The sequence below is a fragment of the Rattus norvegicus genome, chromosome 3 (genome assembly GCF_021556685.1).
Source record: "Rattus norvegicus strain SHRSP/BbbUtx chromosome 3, alternate assembly SHRSP_T2T, whole genome shotgun sequence".
Taxonomy (NCBI): Eukaryota; Metazoa; Chordata; class Mammalia; order Rodentia; family Muridae; genus Rattus; species Rattus norvegicus.
Genome location: NC_141536.1, coordinates 68,838,587 through 68,857,591, shown reverse-complemented (window position 1 = coordinate 68,857,591; position 19,005 = coordinate 68,838,587). Strand labels below are relative to the sequence as shown.

At 43.0% G+C, this 19,005-nt stretch overlaps 1 long non-coding RNA gene across 3 annotated transcripts; it reads right to left on the bottom strand.

The window, feature by feature from the left end:
- Positions 1-224: 224 nt before the first annotated feature.
- Positions 225-8,864, bottom strand: LOC108350412 (uncharacterized). Of its 3 annotated transcripts, none has more exons than XR_015684464.1 (4): positions 8,724-8,858; positions 6,040-6,141; positions 2,896-3,042; positions 225-1,211 (listed from the first exon to the last, which is right to left on the bottom strand). It is a non-coding gene; the product is annotated as an uncharacterized LOC108350412 (long non-coding RNA). The 3 variants fall into 3 exon arrangements; XR_015684466.1 differs by lacking the exon at positions 8,724-8,858 and adding an exon at positions 8,634-8,696; XR_015684465.1 differs by lacking the exon at positions 225-1,211 and adding an exon at positions 1,755-2,255 and having other exon boundaries at positions 8,724-8,864.
- Positions 8,865-19,005: the final 10,141 nt, after the last annotated feature.

Sequence of the window (19,005 nt, the reverse complement as noted above, 5' to 3'; positions counted from 1 at the left end):
AATAATTTTTATTATTTGAAAGTTATACAATGTATATTTACCATATTCATCCACTACCTACCTTCTTTCAACTTCCCCTGGTACCCCAACCCCACATTTCTTCTAGCTTCATGTCCTCTTTTATATAAATATATATACATACATATACTTGTATATATACACATATATATTCATCTTGAATATAAATTTATTATAACACATATACATTTAAATATATTCATTTTAATGTATACATATATATTTGCTTGGATATATATCCATATATGTTGTGGATATATATATATATATACACACATATACAACACATATATATACACATATATATTGTGTGCATGCGTGTGCATGTGTGTGTGTGTGTGTGTGTGTGTGTAAAGTGAATAGCACCAAGAGAAGTAGAGGAAACTAGAGAATACCTAGTATTAGTCATGTGTTAAGAAATTTCTCTACCAGCTTTTTAAATGCCATGCATACCTTCTGATTTAAATATAATGCCCATTTATCAGTGAAATTATCAACTATCCCAAAGTGAGAGAGCTGGTACCTAAGGAAAAATAGAATTAGAATTCAGTCCATTCTAGTAATTTTATGGGTATTATATAGTCAGAATCATATTGTGCGGAAATCAGAAGTCAATGTTGAACGTCTTCCTCTGTTGCTCCCCACCTGACTTTTTGAGGTAAGGTCTCTCATTGAACTTGGAACTCATGGATTCAGTTTGACTGGATGGACAATGAACTCCAGAGATAGTCCAGTCTCTGCTTACGCAACACCAGGATGGTGGGTATGTGTCACTCCACTTGACATTTACATGGGTTCTGCTATCCATTCTTGTACCAAAAACACTTTACTACCCCCTAGAATGATTTTCTATCTTCAAATTTCCTGTTGTAAACTGAGGTGGCAGAGGCCGGTAACCCCAGCTTTTGAGCGGCAGATGCAGGTGAACCACAAATTTAAGGCCAACCTGGGTTCCATAGTGAGATATGTCTCCAGACGAGCAGGGTGTCAGGATGTAGTTTACTTGGTCTAGTACTTGCCTATGTACATGAGACCTTGGCCAATCTCTAGCAACATATTAACTGGTGTGCTGATGGCTGTCTGTAACCCCAGTACTTGGGAGGCAGAGGTGGCATATTAGCCATTCTCTCGGGAACTGTCACCTGTATTGGGTCTTGTAGGCATGGCATGGTTTGGAGGCTCTGCCTGTTGACCTAGAGGAAGAATGAAATAAAGGACATATTTGGACTGCAATTAGGAGCAAAAATTTCAACAATGAATCCCCCTGAGGCTAGGGACACAGGGAACCTGATGCGTCCTCCTGTGAGAATGCAAGATGAGTCAGTGGGGCAGCCTCCTCACCGCTGTGGGTTCAACCATGTCTCCCCAACAGCTCTGTTGTCCTCAAGGCACCTAGGCAAGAGTGCTTCTCTGCAAGTAGGGTCTTTGCAGACAGAATGGAGCTAAAAATGGCATCACAAAGATGGAGGCGATCCTATCTATTATGGGTTGATCTAGGGAGGCGACTGTCCTGTAAAAACAGATTCAGAAGGAAGATGCAGTCTTGGGAGGAAGGATAAACAAAAATGGAGGCAGAGATGGGAGCTGGGTTTCAAACAGTTTGGGAATGCCTAGGGCTCCAGAAGTTGGAGGACTTCAGCAAGGGCCCACTGTCGAAAGCTGAGGAGTGGGCACGGCCCAGCCAGCATCTTGACACCATGTGTTCAGCCTCGGGAGATGTAAGACATTTTGTCTTGTTTTAAGCCAGCAGTTTGTGGAGCTTTATTAAGCAGTCATAGGGAATGAGGATACCCAGTTATGACTCTGTCTCCTTTAAAACATCTGTCTGGGAGAACAGGCAGCTCAGCAGACGTGAAAAGGCTCAGTGTCAGAAAACCACGGCAGAGAACTAAAGGCTTGTTCAGCGAGCAGTGAATGAGGCAACAACCTGTGCTAGTGGGGCCCAGGGAGGAGCCTCATTTTCAAGGCGGTATTGGGGATACATTGTAACCAGAAGGCAGCATCTCTGCCTAGGGCTTTCAAATCCGTGACATTTTAATAATGTATCATCATCTCAATGCCTCAACACCCAGGGTTGTCCTTCCCTCTAGGTTTTCAGATGTTCAAGGAGAGGGCTAGGTCTCAGCGCTGCCGGGATCCGTTCAGACTGGCCAAGCGTTTGTTTAGGTTACTTTGGCTTCTGCTGTGATGAGCTGGTGACCATGGATTGTCATGCAGATTGTCAAATGTTTGGGATTCTGTATGGTTTGAGTGAGGCCAAGAGGAAAGAAGGAACAAAACAGAGCCTGTTCAGAGCTTCCTGGTATGCTGGAAATAATGGTGTGCTAACCTCTGGGTCTCATAAACAACGTCTGGCCTCTTGAAATACAGCCTGTGGAATTTCTGGCTGTGGGGATTCACGAGAGGCTATGTTACCTTATGTATGACGTTTCCCTCCCCAAGGAAGGATATCTATGGATGAATACCCTGTGAAGGGTATCTGTGAAAACTCCTGTTCTTTTTCTCTTGCAGGAAGATTGTCTGGATAAAGGGCTCAGTATGTTTAGTTCTGCTCTACCCTTTAATCACCAGAACGGCTCTGTTCTACTCTGTTTTTGTGTAATGTAGACCTTAAAACAGGGTCATTAAGTCTGTCTATTTCTGGGACTCAACTTAACTTTTTTACATTTCTCTCATCCCCCCTCTCCCCCCCCCCGTGTGTGTGTGTGTGTGTGTGTGTAAACATCAAAGGACAAGAGACAGTTCTCTCCTTCTACATTGTGAGTCCTGGGGCCTAGGGGTGGAACTTAGGTTTTCAGACTTGGCAGCAGGTACTTTTACTTGCTAAGTCTCTGAGTCGCTTCACTGCCCTCTGGTGTTCAGTTCAAAGTCACTTACCCACAGGCATGAACCGTTTTGCATTTCCAAGGATTTTCAGTGATGCAGGTAGTGTTGTTATCCCTGTCTGCCTTGCTTCTACACCTTCTCTTTGAACTGGTTCAGAATTTGCACTATGAAAAGGGTACAGTTGTGCTCCTTCAGGACCTCAGTAGAAAGAAGAAAGATGTCATTGGTAAATAATTGGTCTTCAGTGAGTCTGTGAGCTGGGATTGCAGTTTTCTAGCAAACTGATACATGAGGGTCAAGGGCTGAGGGAACTCTACACAACTCGGAATGGTGGGAACTTGGAGGATACTGGATTCCCAGTAATAATCTTTGGTTGAAAAAAAATGGCTTCCCCTGGCTCCCAGGCTGCTAGGACAATAAGAATGCATTTGAACGGAGTGTTAAAGTATACAATACTTTTGTTCTTAGGAATTTGAAGCATAGGGAGATAAAAGAAATATGTAGGAGATGGATTTATCAGACTTGTTTATCAAGTGGGGCAAATCTACCTGGGATGGCTTCTAGGGTCCTGGTTTGGATAGAAGGATGGTAATGTCAGATTTCAATACCTCTCTGTCTCTCTGTCTCTCTGTCTCTCTGTCTCTGTCTCTCTGTCTCTGTTTCTCTCTCTCTCTCTCACACACACACACAAACACACACACTCATACACACATACCATACACACACACACACACACACACACACACACACACACACACACACACACGGGGGATGAGTACTTATGAAAGCCAGAAGAGAGGAAGTTTATGAAGGTGGAGGCCTGCTTAAGAAAGACCTAGGACTCTCAGAAGACCCTCCCTCTCCCTGCTTTTTGTGTTACAGAAATACAGATGAGCTCAAGCTCTCCCACACAGGCTTCTCCTTCTTTGGGCGCAAAAGAACTCCCCACTATGAACCACAGCTTGCATTCCTTCATATTTATATGTTAAGTGCAGTGTGGTCTCAATAGATTCTAGAAGTTTCCTCGTGGAAAGAGCCTTAGTGAATGGGAGAAGAGACTAGTTTTATTTATTTATTTTTCCCTCAACAGGGTTGTCTTAGCATTATTTCTTTTAATCTATGTTAATGAGCCCTGGGCAAGAAACAGTGACCAGCCTCTGTAGGTTTGATCATGACTACGGAGTCCTGTAAACTTGGAGCAGGTGAGAGCTTTAAGCAGGACAGAGACAAGGTTAGGCTTAAGTGGTTGAAAATGATTTTGAGAGAAACCAGAGGGGGGCAGAATGATGCAATGACGTCAGCTAACACATTTGTACCGAAAAGGCAATAGTGATTTAAACACATGAGACCTCTGTCCTCAGAGTTCAAGTAAAAGGATGAAGGAAATATGGGAGAGTGGACTTATCAGGTCTTGCTCAGTAATTAGATTTGTGGGCTGAAGTCATCAAGAGTAGAGTCCAGATTTCTAGTTTGAGTAAAACGGTGATAATGTCATCAATTCTAACAGATAATGGGTTGAGGAAGGATATAATGAATTTCAGTAGAATCCTTTTTAGTCCTATTTATTACGAATGACTGCTTTGCTTGTATATATAAATGTGTCCCATGTGAATGCCCAGTGTCTGTGGAAAGCAGAAGAGGCAGAAGACTACACTGGATCTCCCAGAACCGGAGTTACAGATGGCTGTAAGCTGCTGTGTACATGATGGGAACTGAACTCCGGTCCTCCGTAAGAGCAGCAAGGCTCTTAACACCTGAGCCATCTCTCCAGCCCTCGCATTTCATTTCTGATAGGATAAGTTTTGGAGACCCAAATACATGGGCCCAAGAGACAGCTGGGTTTTTGTGAAGCACAGGAAATGCTACATTATGGAAAGGCTACATTAATGGGTAATCATAAAAACTAAGAGCAGGAGGTGGTGGAAATATGTTTTTCTCGATACAACATGGGCAGTTGCCCGTATGCACTCACAGTGATTGTGAGAGCATGCATAGCACTGGCACAAGCTCCTGCCCACCAGAATCCCAGCATGGAGACAGTAAGGTGGCCATGTAATCCATTACTGGCATTTGAGAACTGCTTGGCCAGCAAGAGTCAGTTTTCTTTAATGATGTGACTTGTGGTAGGTCAACCCCACACCAGGGCAGGCCCCATTCTCAAGAGTGGCTTGGTAACACACTGGGGGAAGAGCAAAAAGAAAAGGAAGAAAAAAAAAAAAGACATCTCAAAACTGGATGTTGTGTTCAAGACGGGAAAGTGGGGGAGGGCATGGTTATGGGAGGAGTCGGGAGGGGAGTGAGTGTGTTCAAAATACATGATATACAGTTCTCAAAATTCATACAAATATTTAAAATTTATTGTAAAATTGAACCAGGACTGGTTTGAATAACATGGTACTCAGTGATATAAGCCCCACACTGGGGAATCTGAGGCATTCTCAGGGAAGCAGAAGATTAAAGAGGACTTCTCTAGGAAGTTATTTCCATAGAAAGGAAGGGTTGGAATCCTCCAGACAAAACCCCGAGGTCTGAGAGACGCTGGTGAGGAAAGAGGAGCTGAGGGAAGGCCAGCATGGGCAGAGACAGGGAAAACTTGCAAAAAGGGGCAGTAAGTAGCTGAACTGGTGCATGGACTTAAATGGCCTAGTTCTCCGGACCATTTCAAGGATTTTTAAACTTTTTCCCCTAATTTTTATGAGATACCATTGAAAATGTGTTCAATGAAAAATAAAATATATGACACGACTGATCACTCTGAAAGTAATTGTGGAGAAACGATCGTAGGAGGGTCAACAGATGGGTGAAAATTATCTGGGAGGGCATTAAAAAAAATCAGGAACAGGTCATAGCTTACACTGGAGTTGGGATAATAGGGATAGAGATCAGTGAGTTGAGAGGCGTCAGGATTTAGTAATGGGTTAGAGATGTCGGAATGAAGGGAGAGGCGTCGTCATATCAGGGTAGATTCCAAGGTCTGACGCACGCACGAAGAGCGCTGGAAGCTGCAGCTAAAAGGGGTTAGGACGTGTGAGGTCAAACAGGAAGCCGCGTCACAAAAGCCTAAGGCAAACTCATTTCCTGTGTCCTGTGCGTTTGTCTGAGCTTTGGGTTTCCCCCCCACTTACCTTGATTCTGGGCCTGGAGAATGACTAATGAGAAAGGGAAGATAAGGGAATCTGGGGAATGCGATCCCACCTCTTAGCTCACTTCCGCGCTGTTGATCACAGGCCATCTCCCTGTGGACTTTGTAGGCGAAGGGCTTCGTACGAGTGTTTCTCTTCCTTTTTCATTGATTACCTGTGACCAGATTACCTCTTACTCAGCCAATTGTGACAAAGTTTGTGAGTCTTTCTTCCTGGCAAGATTCCTACCTTAGGATACACCTAGAAGTTTTCATTCTGACCCCCCAGAGTTTGGAAATACAGCAGTGAAAATTTGTGATTCCTTCACCAGGAAGTAGACCCCGTGTCCTTAAATTCCAAGGGAGGGCAGAGAGACCTTGGTATCTGGAAGCACTGAAGGAGCAGGCAGCTTCTATCAAGCAAAAGGGAAGAGCTGCTCCATTCCCAGTGCCATTCTCTGAAGCCTTCTATTTCCAGCTCAATGAGTTCGAAGGACTCCAAGGCCAAGGGATGGCTAGGGACACAGCACCATAGTCCCCATATCTCACAAATGGAGGTGATTGGAAATGCTAACCACATCAATGACCAACTCTTGGGTCTTTTGAGGTGTAGGTTCCATTCCCCAAATGTATTCCTTTGAGCCCAGAATATCTCTGGGAAAGGAGCTTAAGGAAAAAATATATTAATTTAATATAATATATAATATATGAAATCACCTTTGCTTATTCTCCAGTATGCTTTAGGTCACCTCCAGATTATTGACAAGACGTAATACTGTGTAATTATCATAGAAATAGTTGTCATGGTTGGGCATGGTGGCATATACCTAAAATCCCATCACTTGGAAGGCAGAAGTAGGGGATCTCTGTGACTTTGAGGCCAAACTGGTCTATGGAGAGAGTTCCAGAACAGCTAGGGCTACATAGAGAAACTCTGTCTTGAAAAAAACGAACAAAAAAACAAAGTTGTCATGGTTTATTGTTTAGGGAATAATGACAAGAAATGTTTGTATACCATTCAGAAAAGGTGCAATGTTTCCCCCTAACATTTTAGATTCTTGGTCACTTGGTTATATGGATGTGGGGTGCTAGCTGGAATTAAGCAACACAGAGTAGGAAAAAAAAACCTACACCAAGAAAGTATAATACTATCTGAAATTCCTACCACAGAGATGGGAGTTGATGAGTTAGTGTTCTTTTTAACATAAATCTCTCGGTATGATTATGACTGTAAATTTCCACAGTTGGAAATTACCATACGAGAGATTCTGTGATTTACATCTTCTCAAAACTATTTGTCTTTATCATATTTATTGACTGCATATGGTGATGACCACGATGGTGGTGATGGTGGTGCATGGGTCAGTGTGTGTGTGTGTGTGTGTGTGTGTGTGTGTGCATGTGCGTGTGTGTATGTACATGTGAGCCTGTGAGTTCATATTATCATTTACTTAACCCATCTTTACTGTCTGACAATAAGGTATTATAAATAACTCACTGACTGAAAACAAGGCATGGGCCTGAAGCACTGAGGAAGTGGTTGTCAGCCTGCTTTTCCCAGGCAGGCAGAAAAGAATTGCTCCCTCCTTGGGGTGCCTGGCTAGCTGCTATTTTGGGTTTCCATGACCTTAGGAAAATCGTCATCCAAACAAACTACCTCGTTAGGCATGTGATTTATGTGTGTAAAAGAAATTCAGTCTGGATGCTACTCATCCTGGGTCGAGTTTCACTAGAAAGGGGACTGCATTACTCAGGTTTTCTGGAGTCGGGGATTGGTGCCTAGACTAGGGGAACATTTAGGGAAAGCCCCAGGTAATCTAATCACAGAGAGGAAACTGAGCTACAGCCCCATTCCAACCACCTCAGGCTACTTAGTGCATCATCGCGGAACTATGTCTCTGCAGTGTGTCATTTTAAGTTCAGGATGGTCTAGTTATAGGCAGATTCTATGTGGGCCCTTTTGTTGTAAACCTGATTGGCAGGTGATAGGCTGCAATGGAAGGAGGTCTTGGATTACACATTCTTCCTACCTTTCAAATTCTGCCAAATGAACTTACATCTTTTTTTTTCTTTTTTCTTTTTTTCAGAGCTGGGGACCGAACCCAGGGCCTTGCGCTTGCTAGGCAAGCGATCTACCACTGAGCTAAATCCCCAACCCCATGAACTTACATCTTAACAAGCAAGCAAGAGGGGTTAACCCATCTGTTTGTATTGGGATATAGTTCTGGTAATCACCCAAATGGATATCTTTTTATCATTCTTATACTTTCTTATTATTATTAAAAGAAGATATAAATTAATGGTACCATGTCAAAGACTCTAGGCAGCACTAACTGAACTCAGTAAGTTTTTAAAAAAACATTTAAAAATGTGGAGTTGGGAGGGGATGTGTTACTCATGGGGCTGGAGGAGTTGGGGGCAGATAAAATGGATATAATCAAAATATGTTGTGCACACTTAATCATTTCTCAAAGAATAAGCAAATAACATTAAAACCTAATCCACAAAGGCTTCAGTCAAAGGTTCTTGGGGGGAATATCTAGCTCAAAAGATATGGCAGCAGATGGATGCCTAAAGAAGAGAGGCTGCTTGCTGGCAGTCACATATAGCTAGGAAATGTAGGTCTGGAGAATTGGTCTTTCTCAATTAAAAAATATCCTAAAATTACCCATCCATGCAACTGCCATAGCACTGATCCTCTGTTCCGGGTTTTACAGGATGTTCTGAAGCCCCTGGGGGATGTTGATGACGTACTGACCATCCAGGATAGAGACAGAATCTCTGCATAGTCTGAAGAGTTCTCCAGCAGAGATGATTTCCCAGCTGTCTCCTTAAGAGTGGTGGGAGGAAGAAAAAAAGTACAGTTTGATAGCCCAAGTGCGGTGTCATCGGTGGGAGGAAGTAAAGTTCTGTTTCCATGGGAACAGTATAGAGTTCTCAGGCAGCTTTAAAGAATAATAATAAGTTGAATGTGAGAACTGAGACCATCCATATCCCCATGGCTTAACCACTGGGACTTAGCCTGCTTTCACAAATTGTTCCACAAAAATCAAGCCAAGGGAGAGGGCTATAAACCGAGAACCAGATTCACGGTTGCTTCACGGATCCGTGCAAGCGCACTGTTGTCTCTTCTCAACCAATAGCTGACTTGCCAAGACTAGCCTCCCGCCCCTCCCCTTCCTGTGCCAGTGCTAAGTCACAGACTTCACCCAATCCTGACTTATTTCCTCCCTTGAAAAGAATCTGCCATAAACCCCGAGTCTAGACCTCTAAATCCTGGGAATGTCTGCCAGTGAACTCTACGCTTAGATATACTAGAAGAGTCCACTAAGGTAGTATTGTTAAAGAGGTTTCAAAATAAAAATTTATTATTACTAATACCTACTACCATGAGTATCAGTGTTACTACCGTTACTGTGTGAGATTGGACACACACTCCTGTCACAGTTCACATGTGTAGGTCAGAGGATAACTTTAGGGAGAGAATTTTTGACTTCCACTATGGGTTCCCAGGGACTGAGCTCAGGAGTCAGCTTGTCCCACTTTTGTCTGGCTAAGCCATCTCATGACCTCAGCTGGTGGACTTTTTGCTAGAGCAGGCTAAGTAAGCTTAGCTTTCTTTGAGCAGTATGGCTCTTTGAAATTACTTGTTGACAACAGAGTTACTGGAAGACATTTTGCGTTCTCCTCTCTGTCTCTGTCTCTCTCTTCCTCTTCTCTCTATGTCTGTCTTTGTGTATGTGTGTTTCTTTATTTTTCCTTCTATTGAAAGTAGATTTTTTTTCTCACATAATATATCCTGATCACAGTTTCACCTCCCTCTACTACTCCAGTTCCTCCCTGCCCCCCTCCAATTTGGATCCACTCTAATTCTTTCTCTCATCAGAAAACAAACAGGCATCTAAGGGATAATAATAAAATAATAAATCAAGACTAACATATCTGAATTGGACAAAAACCAAAACCAAAACCAAACCAAAATGAAAAGAGCCTAAGAGAAGGCACAAGAAACAGAGATGCACTCATTCAAATACTCAGCAATCCCATAAAAACACCGAGCAGGAAACCATGATCTATACACAGATGCACAGGGGCCATGTGTGTGCTGTCTCAGTCTGTGAGTTCAGATGAGCTTTATTCATGATTTTTTTCTTGGTGTCCTCCATCCACTATGGCTTTTACACCCTTTCTGCTCCTTTTTGAAGAGTTCCCTGAGACCCTAGGTGAGTGATTCAGTGGAGACATCCCATTTAGGGCCAACTGTCCCCAAGTCTCTCCCTCTTTGCATGAAGTCTGGCTGTTGGTTTCTATGTATTTGTTCTCATCTGCTGCAGGAGAAAGCATTTCTGATGATGGCTGAGCAAGGCACTGATCTATGAATATAGCAGAATGTCAGTGGGAGTAATTATATATATGTATTATATTAAATAATGTATGATAGTAAATTATATATCATAAACAATATTAATGTTTTAGTATATTATATACATTGTATATGTGCTAATATATATTATGCACGTGCACACACACACACACACACTCACATATATACTAGGACAGTAGTATTTAGTTTTCCTCTAAACCCCTGGCTATTTAGTCTCTGGTTCTTGGTCACCCAAGAAGCAATGGGTATGAGTTCCTCTTCATGGAGTGGCCCCAAGTCAAATCAGATATGGTTGGTTACGCCTACAAACTTTGTGCCACCATTATCCTAACATATATTGCAGGCAGGACAGCATTGTAGAGCAAAGGCTTTGTGGCTGGGTTGGTGTTTATGTTTCTCTTCTAGCAGTATGCAGAATACCTTCTTGTACCACAGATAACTGACCACAGGGGTGAAGGCTCTATTAGGTATCAGCTCAATATCTCCACATTCAGTGAGCTGTGTAGGTGTTGTCCTCAGCAATGGGGCCTCGCCCTCAGCTTGTGGAGAGCAACCTATAATCTTGACACAGCTTGGGTTGTTTGGAAGTTCCCCATGGAATCCTGTGGCTAACCACTCTATTAGATGTGACCCAATCCTAATACTGGAAGCTTCATCTGGTGGCAAATGAAGACAATCTGGAGTTCTGTCTCCCCGTTATTTGGTGATTTCATTTAGATAGCCTTCATAAATGCATATATTTTAGGGAGCTTCTACTGTATAGACTACCCTTCAAATTTTAATTTTAGCTATCTCTCCCCATATTCCCTTTCCCATCCTCTTCTTCCTTCTCACTTCCTACCAGATCTTCCTGTCCAGCCCTATTTTCGTTTCCTAACAATATCTCCCTGTCCCTACTATTTCCTTATTTTACACTCTGCCTAAGGATGTTGAACATTTCTTATGTTGTTTGTGTTTTCTTACACTGTTAAGTGTTTCTCAGCCATTTGGTTTCCTGTTTTGAGAATCTTGTTTATATCTGTACCTCATTTTTAAACTGGGATATTTGTTTTCTTGTATCTAGTTTTTGAGTTCTTTATATATTTTGGTGTTCTGTATGTTTCTTGTACCTTGATAAGCATCTCCTTCTTTAGGTTAGGAAATTTCTGTCTATGATGGTTTTGAAACTATTTTCTGAGCCTTTGATGTGGGCTTTCCCTCCTTCCTCTACTCCTATTATTTTTAGATGTGGTCTTTTCACAGTGTTCCAGATTTCCTGAGTGTGTGTGTGTGTGTGTGTGTTTAGACTTAACATTTTCCTCGATTAAGGTATCCTTTTCTTTTATTGTGTCTTTACAGTCCAAGATTCCCTCTTCTATCTCTTGTATTCGGTTGGTGAGGTTTGTCTCTGGGGTTCCTGTTTGAGTTCCTACATTTTTTACTTCTACATTTCCCTCAGTTTGAGTTTTCTTTACTGATTCTATTTTCACTTTCTGGTCTCGAACTGTTTTATTCATTTTCTCTCACTGTGTGTTCATTTCCTTAAGGGATTTATTAATTTCCTCTTTAAGGACTTCTATTATATTCATAAAGGCTGTTTTAAGGTCCTGTGTCTGTGTGTGTGTGTGTGTCTGTGTGTGTGTGTATGTGTGTGTGTGTCTGTGTGTGTGTGTCTGTGTGTGTGTATGTGTGTGTCTGTGTGTGTGTGTCTGTGCGTGTGTGTGTGTATGTGCGCGCGCGTGTGTGTGTGTGTGTGTGTGTGTGTGTGTGTGTGTGTGATTCAGTTTCTGTTGTAATATTCAGGCTCTGTCGTGGTAGAGGTACTGAGCTCTACAGGAGACATGGTATTCTGGCCGTTGTTATAAACTGTTATTTTAAGATGGAGACCAGTCATATGGGTTTGGGAAGATTGTAATTCTAGGTGCTTGCCTTAGTTAGGGTTTTACTTCTATGAACACCATGACCAAGGTAACTCTTATAAGAACAACATTTAATTGGGGCTGGCTTACAGGTTCAGAGGTTCAGTCCATTATCATCAAGGTGGGAACATGGCAGCATCCAGGCAGGCATGGTGCAGGAGTAGCTGAGAGTTCTACATCTTCATCTGAAGGCTGCCAGGAGAAGACTGGCTTCCAGGCTGCTAGGACAAGGGTCTTAAACCCCACACCCACAATGACACACTTCCTCCAACAAAGCCACATCTCCAAATAGTGTCACTCCTTGGGCCAAGCATATACAAACCATCACAGTGCCATTCTCTGTTCTTGTCTTTGTTGGGTGGCTTCTTTGTTCCTTGGTTACGGTTGTTCTCTCTGGGTCATAGGACAGTGTGGTACCTAGTGTGAAATTCTTCTGGCTACTGGGGGTTCCAGGTAAAATGAGTTTCTAGGTATTGGAGCTCTGACTTAGGAATGGGGGAGGGTTAGGACAGGGCCCCTGGCTGGGCTGGTCCACAAGAGAGGAAAGCAGAGTGTTCTAATAGTATTTGCTTAGTTTGCTTAGTCCTCTGGGAGTCAGGGAAGAGAGAGAGAGAGAGAGAGAGAGAGAGAGAGAGAGAGAGAGAGAGAGAGAGAGAAAGGCCACAGAAGATGGTCTGCTATGGGGTAGTATTGGGACTGGAAACTGAATTGGGAGGAATTGAGGAAGAGGTGAAGATCTACAGTTACCTATCTGCTCCTTGGACTAGAGTGACCTGTAGGTAACCCCAGAGAAGACGTACTGGGGTTAGGAGCTGGGATGAAGCATTGCGGTGGGGGATGGGGAGAGAAGGAAAGTGGGAGAGGAAGATCTGTATGATCCATTGGAGGTGGCGGTTGCGGGGAGAGACCATGGTGGTTTCGGGGAGAGGCCGCAGCAGGAGGTTCTGCTCTGGGTTGGGATTCTGGGTTTGGAAATGGAAGAGTTGAGAGATAGGTGAAAATAGGAAGTTAGCCTACCTGCTTCCCTGGCCTGGGTAGTATGTGTGTTTCTTAAACACAACTTGCTATGTGTGGAGGTTAATAGGATCTAGATTCACCTAGAAGGCAAAACTCCGGGCATGTATGCTTGGATATTTCTAGATTGAGCTAACTGATGTGGGAAGTCCTACCCTAAATGTGGGGATGCCATTCCAGGGATTGGGTTCCTGCACTGTGTAAAGTAGACAGCAAATGGAGCAGCTCTGTTTCCCGATAGCAACTGCAGTGTGGCCTGCTGCCTTGTGTTCCCTGCCATCGTAAACTGTATTTCTGTGAGCTGCCAGACAAAATAAATCCTTCCTCCAGAAGTTGCATTTGATAGGTATTTGATCCCAGGAATGAAGAAAGTAGCAAACAGATCATGTAACCCAGGCTGGCCTCAGACGTACGATGCAGCTTAGGCAGCAGGTAGGCCTTGAACTTCTGATCTCTGCTTCTAGAACAGTGGTTCTCAACCTTCCTAATGCTGGGACCCTTTAATACAGTTCCTCATGTTGCGGTATTCCCTAACCATAAAATTATTTCCGTTGCTACTTCATGGCAGTAATTTTGCTACTGTTATGAGTCGTAATGTAAATATCTGCTATGCAAATGGTCTTAGGCGATCCCTGTGAAAGGATCATTGGATCCCCAGAGGGATCTCAGGTTGCAAAACACAGCACTAGAATTATGGCACTACAGGTATCTGCCACCAAGCTTCCTCCCCTGCTTTCTGTTTGGACCATCATTATTTCCGATAATTACAAAGAGAAGTACAATGGTGACGGCCTGAAGAGAAGGAGTTTACCACAACAGTGGGCAGGGGCATTGGTGCAGCTAAGGGTTCTGGTTTAAATATGAATATCAGGAAGACATGGACATGTTTTGTCTTTTTTACAAATAAGACACAGTTTTATTCTTTTGCACAAGGATAAGTTAAGGTTTTAATATAACAGATCTTTTTGTGATTTTGGGGAGATCGGCTAAATTCGGCTTTTTTGAGCAGTGTCACCTTTCCTTCTCCTGAGTTTTATATTCAATCAATAACCGCTACTTGTCTGCTACATCAGTTCTTTTGAGTCAGGCTCTCCCCTCTCCTTTGATCAAAGCTGGATGGACAAGATTTTCCCATGCACTGGACTCAAGGCAGGATGGTGCTATGTCCCCTAGGCCGACTTCAGATTCCAGACCCTCTGGCTGCAGCTTCCCAGAGCTGGGGTTACAGTTGCAGGTCTTGAAGGCCAACTGTATTTATCTTGGAGGAAGAACTACCTCATTATTTGTTGTTATTCACAAAGAAAACTCCATGTTAGTACAAGGGATGCAGCCCAGTTGGTAGAGTGTCTGCCTAACGTGCAGAAAACGCTGGGTTCAATTTCCTGCACTGTGGTATCCTATGCTTGTGATCCCAGTACTTGAGAGGGAGAGCCAGGAGGATAAGAAGGCCAAGGTCACATAACAAGTTGAGGTCAGTTGGGCTGTGTGATACATTGTCTCAAAACAATGGACAAGGGCTGGAGAGATGGCTTAGCCGTGAAGAGCACTGACTGCTCTTCCAGAGGTCCTGAGTTCAATTCCCAGCAACCACGTGGTGGCTCACAACCATTTGTCATGGGATCCGATGCCCTCTTCTAGTGTGTCTGAAGATAGCAACATTGTACTCACATAAAATAAATAAATAAATCTTTAAAAAAAATGAAACAAACAGAACAGGTCCAGACCCACAAACAAAACAAAAACCTCATGAAACTCTACAAACAAACAAGAAGCCCTCCTGACCCCAAGCTAACAGGAAGAAACGATCCGGGAAGGAAGATGCTAAGGAAGGGCGAGTGGCTTTGGGAATTGGAACTTTCTTTGTTGGCAAGAGAGTTGGGACAAGGCAGTGGCTGCGGGATCCCTTTCATTTTCTGACTTTTTTGAATTTTCCTATTCTGTTTCTCTTTTTCTTGTTCCAAGTTGCCCATCAGATGCTCTGCAGAAATTGGAAAAATCCCCAGAGGGAGTCAAAGCTTTATGGTGTTAACAGAAATCTGAACCACCGGGGGAAACAAGCTCGTTGGATGTTTTTGGAAACAGTTCTAAAACGAAACTCGTTACATAATTCTCTATGAAACATTCATGAAAATCTCGCTCTGTCAGTGATGAACCATGTCAGACCTTAGACAAGTTAGCCTCTCATTTTCTCATCTGTGCAATCGGCACTGTGTACTTAAAGAACTGTGTGTACAGTAGTCTTCACAGGATGCCTAGCATATGACACTCAGCAAATGTTAGCCGGTCATTATTGTTGGGAAAGCCCCTTCTCCAGGGTGCAGCCGTGTTTGATTAAGCCCTGAGCCTTGTAGAAGCAACATAGTTGGTATTCTTTTTTTTTTTTTTTTATCAGCTGCTACCTGCTGTCTGGAATCTTAGGAAATGGAGAACTATGTGTAAATAAACATTCCTGATTCTTTAATGGAAACCTCAGCACTGGACAAGGCCAAAACTTTTGATTCCTGCCTACAGGCAGGTTGGGGGTTGAGGCACACTTCTGAATAACAGTAATGGGTAGAGCCTTTAGGAATGTCACCCTGAGGGAACAATTAAGCTCCTTTTCTGTGACAAGTATACTGTTGAATATGTGAGTTCTCAGAGGGGACTCATGAGGAAACAGCATACGGTGATGGAGCAGGTATTGGGAAGTGATTTATAGTGATTGGAAATGAAGCTTATCTCTTGTTTGGGACAATACAGATGTGGCTTTCTGGCCAACGTGAGACAGTAGAATATGAACATGATCATCGGAAGGAAGTTAAGTACCAAACTAACGTTGGGTATACATAAGAGCATAGGAGAACCTGCAAATATCCCCCCTTGTTCATGAGCCAACTTTGACCTCTAGGGTCTTTAGGGCTTAATGCAAATAAATGTCTGTGCTACTCCCAGGTACCTCCTGTTGTTCTCATCTAATGCTTGATCCAACTTCAGTCATGAGGCTAATGAAAATATTATGTACCAAACTTTTGAGTATAAGTGTGTGCCTTATTCTACGCATGTGTACCACATGTGTGCAGGAACCTGAGAAGGTCAGAGAGAAGAGGGTCAGACCCCTTGGAAGTGAAGCTACAGACGGTTGTGAATTGCCACATGGGTGCTTTGCTTCTATCCTAGTCCTCTTCAAGAACAGTGGACTCTCTCCAGGCATCTCTCCAGCACTGAGGATGATTTTCCTGTCTCAGGCTTTAGAGTAGTCTTTTTCTTTTCATGGTATTTAACTTGTTGGCTCATCCTTGGCTTAAGGTCATGACCTTGCTTCCTGGGGCATGAGAGCATGTCCTTTTTCTTCTCCAATGCAGACCCCAGTGTCTGGTCTGTCTAGACTAGAAGAGCTCAGCTGAGAGCACATATTACCGTAGCGGCGCAGCAGAATTGGGAAATGAGGCTAAGACAGAGGAGTATGGCAGGGGTGCAAGGATCTTTGTCATGGATTATGTGAAAGAATTTGTCCATCAGAAAGTGGCTGGATAACAGGGATGATTAAATAGAAGAAAGGTGGCTTGCTAATGCCAATAGAGACAAGTTGAATCATTGAAAGAGGATAGGCAGAAGGTCGCAGGAATTAAGACTAGTGATGTTGGAGAAGGGAAAGTGCAGATGAAGTCAACAGAACTATGTCACCGATACTGGAAGCTAACACACTTAAAATTACTTTATCTTTTAGGCTAGTATATGAAGTGATCGGTTCTACCATGGGGTCCTTGTGGATAGTTGATATTTGTTAATCCTCTTCCCTCACTCTTGTCTCCAATTCCTCTGCCTACTCTCTGCTGGTTCCCCTTCCTCCAGATCCTCTTCCCTGCTCCATGTTCCCTTCTACCAGCTGCCTCCTCCTCCTCCTCTTCTTCCTCCTCCTCTCCTCCTCCTTCCTCCTCCTCTCCTCTCCTCCTCTCCTCCTCTCCTCCTCCTCCTCTTCCTCCTCCTCCCCTTCCTCCTCTCCTCCTCCTCCTCTTCCTCCTCCTCCCCTTCCTCCTCCTCCTCTCCTCCTCTCCTCCTCTCCTCCTCTCCTCCTCCTCTTCCTCCTCCTCCTCCCCTTCCTCCTCCTCCTCCTCCTCCTTTTATTACAGCGTCTCACATAGTTAGTCTGCCCTGGAACACATCGTATAGCTTAGGATGCACTCATGTTCCTCCCTCAGCTCCCAAGCACTGGGATTACAGGGTCATCATATCTGATTTAGGCTGATGACCTAACCAGGGCTTTGTGCATGCGAGGCAGCCACCCTATAGATCCAACTACATCCCTAATGCTTAGCTTCTTTAAGACATTTCCCCTCTTCTTAAGATCTCCTTTCATGGCCTTCACAGACACAGACACAGACACAGACACAGACACACACACACACACACACACACACACACACACACAGACACAGTTCACATGAGATAAAAGGTGTGATATTTGTCTTTTTGGGTCTGGGATTCTTTATAATAATTCTTCATAATAAGATAATTTCTGTTTCCATACAAATGTCATGGTTTTATTTTTTATCTTTCTTTTTTACATTTAGTGTGTGTGTGTATGTGTGTGTGTAAAACATGCTATGGTATGAATATGGAGGCTAGAGGAGTTGGTTTTTCCTTTGCCCCATGTGTCCCAGGGATGGAAGTCTGGCCTCAGGCTTGATAGCAAGGCTTTTACCCACTGAGCCCTTTCACCAGCTCAGGTTTCTTATGGCTGAATAAAATTCCACCTTATTTCACTTTCAATATACATTCATCTGCTGATGTGCATCTATGTGAGTTCTAGTTCCTAGTTGTTGGGATCAGTACGGCCATAAGCAAGTAGGCACAAGTGTCTTTTTGGTAGGCCTTAGAGTCAGTCCTTGACCTATATGTCCAGTAATGACTCATGCAAGAATTCTAATTTTACTTTTTTTGAAAAATAATCATACTAATTTCCTTCATGGCTGCACAAACTGGCAAGAGTTATTAAGGTTTTCTCTTTTCCCACATCCTGGATGGCGTTCACTATTACTTATTTTCTTGATGGTCATTCTGACTGGGGTGTGATGGGATCTTAAAGCAGTATTAATTTACATTTACTTGACGGCTAAGGATGTTAGACACTTTTCCAAGTGTGTTCAATATGTTTCAAGTTATTCCTTCTTTTGAGAGCTACTTGTTCACTCATTGGCCCATTTTTTTTTGATTGAAAAAATTTAAAACCTTTTGTGGTTTATACATTCTAGATATTAGCCCTTTGCCTGAGGCATAGCTGGCATAGCGAATTCACTCTGCTGATCGTCCCCTTTAACAGTGAGTACCGTTTTTTTTTTTTTTTTTTTTTTTTTTTTTCCTGAATGGCTAACATTTGGGAAGTGAGGAGACTGAGAGAAAATGAGCATCTGGTATGAACCATGTTAGATCTTACAGAGTGTTTGTTTTTTAATTTAAAAAGTTTGTGTGTTTGGGTGTTTTCCATTGCATGTTTGTCTGTGCAGCTCATGCACGCCTGATGCCAGAAGACGGTGTCAGATTTCCTGTAAATGGAGTTTATGAGGAGTTGTGAGCTACCGTGTGGATGCTGGGAATTGGATCCCAGTCCTCTGGAAGAATAGCCAGTAATGGCTTAACTGTTGAGCCATTTCTCCAACTCCACCATATACATTTTAATCATAGAAGCGTTTAAAATTTTTAAATCGCTTTCCTGTTTACTTTATGGCACATTTATGTGTTAATCTAAAACCAGATTTGGATTCCAG